Below are 12,052 nucleotides of genomic sequence, written 5' to 3'. Positions count from 1 at the left end.
AGCATTAAGTAAGCCTAGTCCATAATCCAGCATAGCTTCTTTCGGTTTGTAATTAGGAAAAGTTAAGTTTAAAAATTGAAAAATATATACATAGTTCTCTTCCTTTTTATTGTTTATTAGGACCCAAAGGCATATGGAATAGCCTACGCGAGATGTAGGATGTTTAAATGATCAGTAATAAAACCACTGCGAACCTCAATTTGGAAAACATATCTTCATAATTCTTCAACAATGCAAATTTAGCAGTAATGTTTCTCAAACAACAATTGTTTAGCTTCATGGGTAACGTAAGAAGGGTTTCGCTCTTTTAATATTAAAAACTTATATGTAGATCATTTGAAAGGCACTTTTAGGTATTATGTATTAATGATTATTTCATATAAAGTATTTACGTAGTATATCATAAAGCTATTTAAAGTTTTATATTAATTTATCACTTCGTCCAATCGTTTACTGAACATTTCGATTTAATATTACATATATAAGTAAAGTATGGGTCTGATTAAATTAGCGTGCGAGATCGGTATACATAGTCAATTACGAGGTTACTCACCTTCTTCATTATTTCAAATTCAAATATTTAGTGACTGATTGGGTAAAAGATAAATTACTATAGAGACCGTGCACACCAACACAATGATAGCGAAGTGTCAATGTATAACTGTATACGTATAAATAAATTACACTCAAAAACTGCGAAAATTGACCGATAGTTTGCGCTGATAGTATGCATATACACCAATATACATTCTTATCTCACTGTCATTGTATTAGTGTGCACGGTCTCTATAACGCTTAGAACAGATTTTAAGATCAGTTTAAGAATATGCCATAAAAAAAGAATAGTTTGAGAAAATTAAGGTGACTATTAGGTGACATATATTAATAAACGATTTCAGCTAAAACCAACTGCTATGTCTTATTCTTTGAAGTCAAATAATTTTGTGAAAATTATTTTTACTAAAAATATTCAATTGAGTAATTATGAAATTGCATTTCATAAAAATGGAAAACTTTTTTGATAGACTCTCTGTATTATTTAAGCCTAAAGTATATATTCACCATAAAACTAAAATTTACGTACCTTAATGAAATTATGTACTCTTTAGTTATTATAATAATATTTTAATAAATCCTTATTTTTTTCTAAAAACTTTCTGAAATTTATTAGATTTTATGTTTTTAGATTAATAGAATTTAACTTTTGATTTTTTTTCTGTGATGTTGAAGAGTTTGTCTGCATGATGAGATATTTATTTCTTTTGCCATATCCGTTTGACTAGAAAAACACATTATAAATTTAAAAGTATATTTAGATTTAATTAAAAGACATGCAATTGCTCCAATGTAACAAATGATTTCGTACTTCACTACAGCAGTATAATATATGTCTTTAGTGTTTGTTCCTGGAATTTTTGTAAACGGTAACATTTGTTTGAAAAATTCCAATTTATTATTTTCTTTATTATTAATGGAATAATTGTGCTCCTCCTTCGTGGGATGAAATTCATTTGCATAATAAATGCTTTGGAATTTGCAATAAATTTTTTTATATTTTATGCAGTTAAGACATATAACTAGATAATAATTGTTTTATGGGGAAATGGTTTTATTTATGGAATAAAACTTAAACTTTTTCATTTTTCTTTTTTGTAATATAGTATCGATATCTATTAAATAACAATAACTTTCTGTCAATTTTTGTTTTCTTTAAATCCATCGTGCAATTCTATGATGTATTTATTTAATTAAACAAATATCAAGAGACACGGGTAGTGTCTTGACGGCAAGTACACTGTGCCAAATTGATTCGTGTGCTAATACCAGAGATGAAACGGGAGATTGCTCATGCGAGGTCCCGAGGCAATCCCTACCGGTAGGCGGCGCTGGTGTTGGCAAACGCGTGTCTCAGGTCCATCTAACCCCTAACGCCATCTATCGGAAGAGACCACGAAGCACGAGCGTTAAGCTTAGAATAGGGTAAAACATATATGCATTGTTGCCAGAAAGCGGAATAAAAAGAGAGCGGAGATATTTTCTCGGACCTCTCTGTCTTTCTCGCTGTTAGCTTCTAGCAGAAGAGTCGAGGCAAAATCTTTCCGTTTCGCTTTGCCGAAAATCTACCAATATTCGATGTCATTTATATTTGCAGGCCAATGCCTTTATACATGATTTTTTCAGCATATTTATTTATCAGCATTGATTTATTTAAATCAATAATAAATTAAGGAAATGCGTATTTGATATATAATAATTATTTTAACTATAATTTCATCGTTATATTTCGCTTATTTCCGTAAAATCTGAATTTCTTTAGTTTATTATTGATTATTGTAAGTCAATGGCCATTAAAAAAAATTTAATCTTAAAAAAAAAAAGAAAAGTACCGTTCAGGAATCGAACCCGGACCCACAAATCGCCACGCTATTACCTTACCGCCTAGACCACGAGGCTTCTTCAGTGCACCGTAAACAGATAGTCTTTTTAAGGGCTTGAAATCTTCTTTTAAACCATATAAATAAACGAGCAACCGACAGCTTTATTCATTATTATTCTGTCATAATGGTACACAAATTAAGGAATAATTATATTTTGAATAGTTTTCAAAAGCTTTTCCAATAGCCAAGAACGAAGATAAATAATCAACGCTCGCAGTTTCCGTTCTTGGTTATTGGAAAAGCTTTTGAAAATCTACATTATATAATTATTCTTTAATTTGTGTACCATTATGATAGAATAATATTGAATAAAGATGTCGGTTCTTCGTTTATTTATATGGTTCAATAGAAGATTTCAAGCCCTTAAAAAGACTATCTGTTTACGGTGCACTGAAGAAGCCTCGTGGTCTAGGCGGTAAGGTAATAGCGTGGCGATTTGTGGGTCCGGGTTCGATTCCTGAACGGTACTTTTCTTTTTTTTTTTAAGATTAAATTTTTTTTAATGGCCATTGACTTACAATAATCAATAATAAACTAAAGAAATTCAGATTTTACGGAAATAAGCGAAATATAACGATGAAATTATAGTTAAAATAATTATTATATATCAAATACGCATTTCCTTAATTTATTATTGATTTAAATAAGTCAATGCTGATAAATAAATATGCTGAAAAAATCATGTATAAAGGCATTGGCCTGCAAATATAAATGACATCGAATATTGGTAGATTTTCGGCAAAGCGAAATGGAAAGATTTTGCCTCGACTCTTCTGCTAGAAGCTAACAGCGAGAAGGACAGAGAGGTCCGAGAAAATATCTCCGCTCTCTCTTTATTCCGCTTTCTGGCAACAATGCATACAGGGTTTTATCCTAACAGAGAAGCATAGGAGATTCGTGTTAGTTGACTATAGAGCCGTGGAGCATGGAATCCGAGAGCCCTCATTGGTCAATTCCGTGTAGTGCCAACATAAAATAGGTCGTTGCCAACAGATTTTGTCTCTAATGCTTCTCGTAAGTGGAAATAGCAGAAATGTCAAAAAAGTGAGGTTACTAAAGGTAAAAGTAAATATTAATGAAGGGATAATAATAAAGGGTATGTGACAGTAAAAATAAATATGATGTAAAGTCAACTTTAATGTTCAATGTATTAAATAATATTGATTAAGTGTTTTTTAATGTTCAGTTATCTGTTGTAGTGAAATTAAGAGGCTTCGCTTTAGATATGAATGGAGCGAGGAACCTGAAGAAGATGATTAAAGTAAAGTTTCAAGCGATGGAACTAAGAATTTTGAAGGATATGATATTGTTACGAGACCTCAATTCCTGAACAATTTTTCATTGGTGGTAGAAAACAGTAAGTTGAACCACATAATTTAATTTGTTATATTTTGTAAGTCATAATATAATAAAATGATTGCAGGTAGACTGTAGATTATAATTCCAAGTTTTGCTAATTGCGGCAAAGGTTTTTTGATAAATGTGCAGAAGGAAGAGTGATTTCGATTGCAGCTGCAACGATGCATTACAATAGTTGCAGGGATGTATACAATTTCTATTATCACAATTAATAGTATTTATTATGTAGTTTGTTTCAACCATTAAAGAGAGGCATATTGTATTTAAAGCTACGTAAACTAATTAAGATTATAATTTTGTACATTTACTAAAACACATATTCTTTTACAGAGCCATAGCTGGAAGGTACATGAGCTTTTTATCAAGATTCTATGGATTCAGCGGCTTATGATGATTCAGTATAAGAGGTTTATACTCTGGATGTGGGATGCAACAATTTTCATGTTTGGAATACATCAATTCCTGGCTGCAGTAAACTTTGTATTGGCAATTGTGTAAGTATAATAAATATTTTGAAAAATAATTAAATATAATATTACAAAATCTCTCACTTCTCTTTACAGTTATTTTTGAGTTTTCCCTGACTTGATGAAGCACACAGGATGAAGCTAAAGAAGCTATGGTACAAGCTAGGACAGAGCAATAACATTTGTACATACAATTTCTCAATAGACGTTCCATGAAGAAGCTCTGATTTTTAGATCTGTAGGATTATTTGCCAGTATAAACTTCTACCATAATTGATTATAATTTTCATATTACATTGTACACAAGCTTACAAGATGAAATTAATTAATGTAGTTGCTCACTATCTAACTAAGATAAATGTACTTAAGAATTATAATACTATTACTGAATCAATGATTTGTCATCTGTAATTTTGATTCATCAATTTAATTTGTAAAAGATATGTTTGTAACTATATAAATAAATAATAATTTCATGAATTTAATTAAAACATTCTTTATATTATAATAGCTGTAAAACAACCGATTCATTCATAGAGGGGGGGGGGGGGGAGTTCTCTCAAACAAAAATCCTACAATTAATTATAATAATGGGTTTTTATTTTTAAATCTTACAAAATACACACGGATATTCACTCAGAATACAATAATTACTCTATGTTTTAATTACTCATATTCATACAAGTAAATTAAGCGCATATTCTTCGTCCACGCAAAATCTCATTCCTCTCATGATTTCCATTTGCGATTTATTTCCATTTGCTCTTTTCCAAAAGTTACAGACACTCTATTGACTCACATTCAAATCAAATGATACATTTTTTTTTTTTTTTTTTTTTTTTACGCTGGAGGGAATCCGTTGAGGACTGAGTGCAGGAGTCTTCTCTTTCCTGCTGTGCCGTCTTCGCTAGCATGTTTTCAGTCTATAAAACGAAGACTTGATCTAAGCAGAAAGAGACATACCTGCTAAACCACTCCAGCGGCATGCAAGCTCTACACAGCCATGTCGTATCACGATATTACCATGTAGGGCCGCGCCGGTCGCTATGAATCGCGCCTTCCTTTCTCAATTCTTATTCTAATCTCGATCAAAAATTTGCAATTAAAGATATTGCTCGAAGAGGCCTCCAGCAACTGCATAACAAAGCTCTATTCGCTTTTCAAAACAGTGTAATACATTCTGCAGTTCTGTGGGTGTAATACTCTCGCACAACGCAATGATGTTCTCCTTTAGCTGCTCTACGGTCTCCATCTCCATATTGTACAGCTGGTTTTTTATGATTCCCCATATTCCAAAATCTAGAGGTGCTAGATCAGGGGATCTAGGAGGCCATTCAATTGGACCATTTTTCCCAATCCATCTCCCAGGATATTTCTGGTTCAAATATTGGGTAACAACTCTAGCTGTGTGGGGTGGAGCTCCGTCTTGCTGGAATGTTATCAATTCCGCCTAAAATGTAAAATGAAGTAGCAGAATATTATTAGAAGCTTCATTCCTTAAAATAATGCGTATTTTAAGAATTTATAAAGAAAATTACATTGGTGGCCACGCTTTGGACTCTTACGTTAACTTCATCTGTTAGCATCTGCAAATACTTATTGGCGTTTAAGTTACCCTCGATGAATATCGGGCCGATTATTTTATCCCCTAAAATGCCCAGCCAAACATTAAGTTTCTGCTGGTATTGCGTATGGGATTCGATATATTCATGAGGGTTTTCTTTTGACCAGACTCTCGTATTTTGAATGTTTGGGGCGTGGACCAACACAAACGTGGATTCGTCCGAGAATAAGATATTCTTCGTAAAATTGCAGTCAAAGTCCGTTTTCTCCATTATAATTTTACAGAAAGTATGTCTCCTTTCGTAATCGGCCTCTTTCAATTCCTGGCATCGAAAAATTTTGTACGCACGAAACTTTTCTTTTTTAAGAGTCTTATGAACCGAAAAAATAGAGACTCCGGTTTCCCTACTGATGCTAGAGAGTGATTGACGGGGATTATTGGTGACCGAATCTTCTATACGGTTTTTAACACTATCAGACAATGCTCTTGCTGGTCGTTTATGCTTTACGTGGGTACGATCCAAGCAACCGGTCTCCTCAAATTTCTTAATCAATTTTATAACCATACTGCTGTTTGGTGCCGGACGGTTTGGAAATTCCCTCTGGAATAAATCTTTAATATCCCTTGAGGATCTACCACCGTAATACCACTTGACTATTTGTATTTTTTCATTTACATTCATTTTACACAACTGAAAGTTCCAATAATTTATTAATTTTATACAGAGATATAAAGAAATTCATTCATTTTTAGCTTGAACATATTGTAATCTTAATAGTGTAATACTTACATAGCAATTTTCCTAATTTTATTAATAACTATTTGACAACAATTCGGTATAACCACGAAAATGATCGAAGATAAACAAATGAAAAAACGTGTGTGTTCTGTGTGTTTGTGTGCTTGGTGCAGGATTCGTTTTTTCATTTGTTTATCTTCGATCATTTTCGTGGTTATACCGAATTGTTGTCAAATAGTTATTAATAAAATTAGGAAAATTGCTATGTAAGTATTACACTATTAAGATTACAATATGTTCAAGCTAAAAATGAATGAATTTCTTTATATCTCTGTATAAAATTAATAAATTATTGGAACTTTCAGTTGTGTAAAATGAATGTAAATGAAAAAATACAAATAGTCAAGTGGTATTACGGTGGTAGATCCTCAAGGGATATTAAAGATTTATTCCAGAGGGAATTTCCAAACCGTCCGGCACCAAACAGCAGTATGGTTATAAAATTGATTAAGAAATTTGAGGAGACCGGTTGCTTGGATCGTACCCACGTAAAGCATAAACGACCAGCAAGAGCATTGTCTGATAGTGTTAAAAACCGTATAGAAGATTCGGTCACCAATAATCCCCGTCAATCACTCTCTAGCATCAGTAGGGAAACCGGAGTCTCTATTTTTTCGGTTCATAAGACTCTTAAAAAAGAAAAGTTTCGTGCGTACAAAATTTTTCGATGCCAGGAATTGAAAGAGGCCGATTACGAAAGGAGACATACTTTCTGTAAAATTATAATGGAGAAAACGGACTTTGACTGCAATTTTACGAAGAATATCTTATTCTCGGACGAATCCACGTTTGTGTTGGTCCACGCCCCAAACATTCAAAATACGAGAGTCTGGTCAAAAGAAAACCCTCATGAATATATCGAATCCCATACGCAATACCAGCAGAAACTTAATGTTTGGCTGGGCATTTTAGGGGATAAAATAATCGGCCCGATATTCATCGAGGGTAACTTAAACGCCAATAAGTATTTGCAGATGCTAACAGATGAAGTTAACGTAAGAGTCCAAAGCGTGGCCACCAATGTAATTTTCTTTATAAATTCTTAAAATACGCATTATTTTAAGGAATGAAGCTTCTAATAATATTCTGCTACTTCATTTTACATTTTAGGCGGAATTGATAACATTCCAGCAAGACGGAGCTCCACCCCACACAGCTAGAGTTGTTACCCAATATTTGAACCAGAAATATCCTGGGAGATGGATTGGGAAAAATGGTCCAATTGAATGGCCTCCTAGATCCCCTGATCTAGCACCTCTAGATTTTGGAATATGGGGAATCATAAAAAACCAGCTGTACAATATGGAGATGGAGACCGTAGAGCAGCTAAAGGAGAACATCATTGCGTTGTGCGAGAGTATTACACCCACAGAACTGCAGAATGTATTACACTGTTTTGAAAAGCGAATAGAGCTTTGTTATGCAGTTGCTGGAGGCCTCTTCGAGCAATATCTTTAATTGCAAATTTTTGATCGAGATTAGAATAAGAATTGAGAAAGGAAGGCGCGATTCATAGCGACCGGCGCGGCCCTACATGGTAATATCGTGATACGACATGGCTGTGTAGAGCTTGCATGCCGCTGGAGTGGTTTAGCAGGTATGTCTCTTTCTGCTTAGATCAAGTCTTCGTTTTATAGACTGAAAACATGCTAGCGAAGACGGCACAGCAGGAAAGAGAAGACTCCTGCACTCAGTCCTCAACGGATTCCCTCCAGCGTAAAAAAAAAAAAAAAAAAAAAAAATGTATCATTTGATTTGAATGTGAGTCAATAGAGTGTCTGTAACTTTTGGAAAAGAGCAAATGGAAATAAATCGCAAATGGAAATCATGAGAGGAATGAGATTTTGCGTGGACGAAGAATATGCGCTTAATTTACTTGTATGAATATGAGTAATTAAAACATAGAGTAATTATTGTATTCTGAGTGAATATCCGTGTGTATTTTGTAAGATTTAAAAATAAAAACCCATTATTATAATTAATTGTAGGATTTTTGTTTGAGAGAACTCCCCCCCCCCCCCCCCCCCCTCTATGAATGAATCGGTTGTTTTACAGCTATTATAATATAAAGAATGTTTTAATTAAATTCATGAAATTATTATTTATTTATATAGTTACAAACATATCTTTTACAAATTAAATTGATGAATCAAAATTACAGATGACAAATCATTGATTCAGTAATAGTATTATAATTCTTAAGTACATTTATCTTAGTTAGATAGTGAGCAACTACATTAATTAATTTCATCTTGTAAGCTTGTGTACAATGTAATATGAAAATTATAATCAATTATGGTAGAAGTTTATACTGGCAAATAATCCTACAGATCTAAAAATCAGAGCTTCTTCATGGAACGTCTATTGAGAAATTGTATGTACAAATGTTATTGCTCTGTCCTAGCTTGTACCATAGCTTCTTTAGCTTCATCCTGTGTGCTTCATCAAGTCAGGGAAAACTCAAAAATAACTGTAAAGAGAAGTGAGAGATTTTGTAATATTATATTTAATTATTTTTCAAAATATTTATTATACTTACACAATTGCCAATACAAAGTTTACTGCAGCCAGGAATTGATGTATTCCAAACATGAAAATTGTTGCATCCCACATCCAGAGTATAAACCTCTTATACTGAATCATCATAAGCCGCTGAATCCATAGAATCTTGATAAAAAGCTCATGTACCTTCCAGCTATGGCTCTGTAAAAGAATATGTGTTTTAGTAAATGTACAAAATTATAATCTTAATTAGTTTACGTAGCTTTAAATACAATATGCCTCTCTTTAATGGTTGAAACAAACTACATAATAAATACTATTAATTGTGATAATAGAAATTGTATACATCCCTGCAACTATTGTAATGCATCGTTGCAGCTGCAATCGAAATCACTCTTCCTTCTGCACATTTATCAAAAAACCTTTGCCGCAATTAGCAAAACTTGGAATTATAATCTACAGTCTACCTGCAATCATTTTATTATATTATGACTTACAAAATATAACAAATTAAATTATGTGGTTCAACTTACTGTTTTCTACCACCAATGAAAAATTGTTCAGGAATTGAGGTCTCGTAACAATATCATATCCTTCAAAATTCTTAGTTCCATCGCTTGAAACTTTACTTTAATCATCTTCTTCAGGTTCCTCGCTCCATTCATATCTAAAGCGAAGCCTCTTAATTTCACTACAACAGATAACTGAACATTAAAAAACACTTAATCAATATTATTTAATACATTGAACATTAAAGTTGACTTTACATCATATTTATTTTTACTGTCACATACCCTTTATTATTATCCCTTCATTAATATTTACTTTTACCTTTAGTAACCTCACTTTTTTGACATTTCTGCTATTTCCACTTACGAGAAGCATTAGAGACAAAATCTGTTGGCAACGACCTATTTTATGTTGGCACTACACGGAATTGACCAATGAGGGCTCTCGGATTCCATGCTCCACGGCTCTATAGTCAACTAACACGAATCTCCTATGCTTCTCTGTTAGGATAAAACCCTGTATATGTTTTACCCTATTCTAAGCTTAACGCTCGTGCTTCGTGGTCTCTTCCGATAGATGGCGTTAGGGGTTAGATGGACCTGAGACACGCGTTTGCCAACACCAGCGCCGCCTACCGGTAGGGATTGCCTCGGGACCTCGCATGAGCAATCTCCCCTTTCATCTCTGCTAATACCTGTAAGATTTGGAGTAAACCATACTATAGCAAAAATATGTGAAATTGGAATAAAATATAACGAACAGTTTAGACAACTGCAAAAGGGACCGTGCACATCAACACAATGACAGTGAGATGAGAATGTGTATTGGTGTATATGCATACTATCAGCCCAAACTATCGGTCAATTTTCGCAGTTTTTGAGTGTAATTTATTTATACGTATATAGTTACACATTGACACTTCTCTATCATTGTTATGGCGGTTGTTTTCCAACACAAGTATTTTTGGGTATTTTCACTATATTAGAATAACACCACCAAAGTAACGTTTCACATATATATATTTTGTATAATAAAACATTTGTACGTTACAAGAAAATAAAATATTTATTTTAAAGTAATCTTTCTTGTCCCAACGGCTCTTTACTGGATAAGCCTTGTCTAGATTCCAAACGTCGAATGAGATTCTGTAACCTACTGAAAACTAAACTAGACGAAGATGGCGCTGAAGTCTCATCCGCCATAGCTGTTAGTGGAGGTAGTAGATTTGCTTCTTGAGTCCGACATCTGAGTTCTGACTTCGTTCTATGGTAAATGGTTGACCTGGCGCTTGTATCGCCACATTGTGGATGTTTACGTTCAGTGATCTGATCCGGGTTAGGGTTTACTACAGTCGCAGTAATACAACTTTCGAAAAAAACCCTAGATTAACCCGGATTTGGTGAGGAGGCTTCCGCGTGTGGATCTGATCGGGTCTGGGTTAAAGGGGTTAAGGTAGGACGTATTCCGACGTGATCGAAGTGTCAAAAACGGACAAGTGACCAATAGCAATAGGTTTTACCAACAAGTTAAAGGATTTCCATTTATTTGAACACTGCTTGCCATTAACTAAATATCCTTTTTTACCTAATTCTGCAGCAATTACCTCCCATAATTTTTTTTGACCAATATTTTTATTTTGTATTATATTTTTATTTTTCCTTATATGTTCCAACAACAATTTTGTGCTTCCAATTGTCCAGGAATATTTATTCAGATCTGTCAAAAAAAAGAAAGTATTAATTAAAATATTTCCTTTTAATAAAGTCTAATGAAATTAAGATTTAATAATTAATGCAAATACACTTTTTTCACTCCAATGTTTTGGGTTGTGCAGGAAATTAAAGTATAATTAATAAAACTGAATACTCTTTACTATTTTAGTATTCTGTACTACATTTAAACTTTACATACCTACATATCTATTGTGAGCGTAGTATTGATCCATCTTTATTTCTGAAAAAATTTAGTAATTAATTGCCAATTTACAGAAAATTTATTGCCATTTAAATACAATAAAAATAAGATTAAGGTTATCATTTTAAATATAATTTAATTCTTCTTAATTTTTTATTTTTACCTGATGAAATTAAAAAACTACGTGATAAAATGTTAATAATAAAAGTTTATAACTAAGTTTACCTTTATTTGCTTATTGAAATTTTACCAATGCTGTTTTGAATTTCGATCACGTCTGAGTACGTCCTACCTTAATCCCCTTTAACCCGGATCCGATCAGATCCACTCGCGGAAGCCTCTTCACTAGACTCGGATCCATCTAGAGTTTTTTCGAAAGTTGCAGCTCTGAAACTGGGTCTTACGGTTCTAACAAACATTAGCGCCGCCTACCGGCAAGGATTATTTTAGGACCCTGGTCCCTGCCATGAGTGGCATGACATGAGTGCCATGCCCATGA

At 33.3% G+C, this 12,052-nt stretch overlaps 3 long non-coding RNA genes across 9 annotated transcripts; 1 reads left to right on the top strand and 2 right to left on the bottom strand.

The window, feature by feature from the left end:
• Positions 1-3,375: 3,375 nt before the first annotated feature.
• LOC136779330 (uncharacterized) lies at positions 3,376-4,744 on the top strand. 4 transcript variants are annotated; one of them, XR_010823550.1, is made up of 4 exons: positions 3,376-3,534; positions 3,638-3,795; positions 3,862-4,291; positions 4,361-4,744. It is a non-coding gene; the product is annotated as an uncharacterized lncRNA (long non-coding RNA). The 4 variants fall into 4 exon arrangements; XR_010823553.1 differs by having other exon boundaries at positions 3,390-3,497; XR_010823552.1 differs by having other exon boundaries at positions 3,436-3,561.
• Positions 4,745-8,713: 3,969 nt separating this feature from the next.
• Positions 8,714-10,217, bottom strand: LOC136779326 (uncharacterized). 4 transcript variants are annotated; one of them, XR_010823545.1, is made up of 4 exons: positions 9,924-10,217; positions 9,663-9,833; positions 9,167-9,596; positions 8,714-9,097 (listed from the first exon to the last, which is right to left on the bottom strand). It is a non-coding gene; the product is annotated as an uncharacterized lncRNA (long non-coding RNA). The 4 variants fall into 4 exon arrangements; XR_010823546.1 differs by having other exon boundaries at positions 9,663-9,820; positions 9,897-10,216; XR_010823547.1 differs by having other exon boundaries at positions 9,663-9,820; positions 9,961-10,216.
• Positions 10,218-11,176: 959 nt separating this feature from the next.
• On the bottom strand, positions 11,177-11,839 carry LOC136779367 (uncharacterized). Its single transcript, XR_010823578.1, has 3 exons — positions 11,779-11,839; positions 11,551-11,592; positions 11,177-11,355 (listed from the first exon to the last, which is right to left on the bottom strand). It is a non-coding gene; the product is annotated as an uncharacterized lncRNA (long non-coding RNA).
• Positions 11,840-12,052: the final 213 nt, after the last annotated feature.

This window comes from Prorops nasuta, unplaced genomic scaffold (genome assembly GCF_024137725.1).
Source record: "Prorops nasuta isolate Cenicafe-Biocafe unplaced genomic scaffold, Cenicafe_Pnas_1.2 PNAS00016, whole genome shotgun sequence".
Classification (NCBI taxonomy): domain Eukaryota; kingdom Metazoa; phylum Arthropoda; class Insecta; order Hymenoptera; family Bethylidae; genus Prorops; species Prorops nasuta.
Note: the sequence above shows the minus strand (reverse complement) of the source record. Positions and strands in the feature narration are given on the sequence as shown.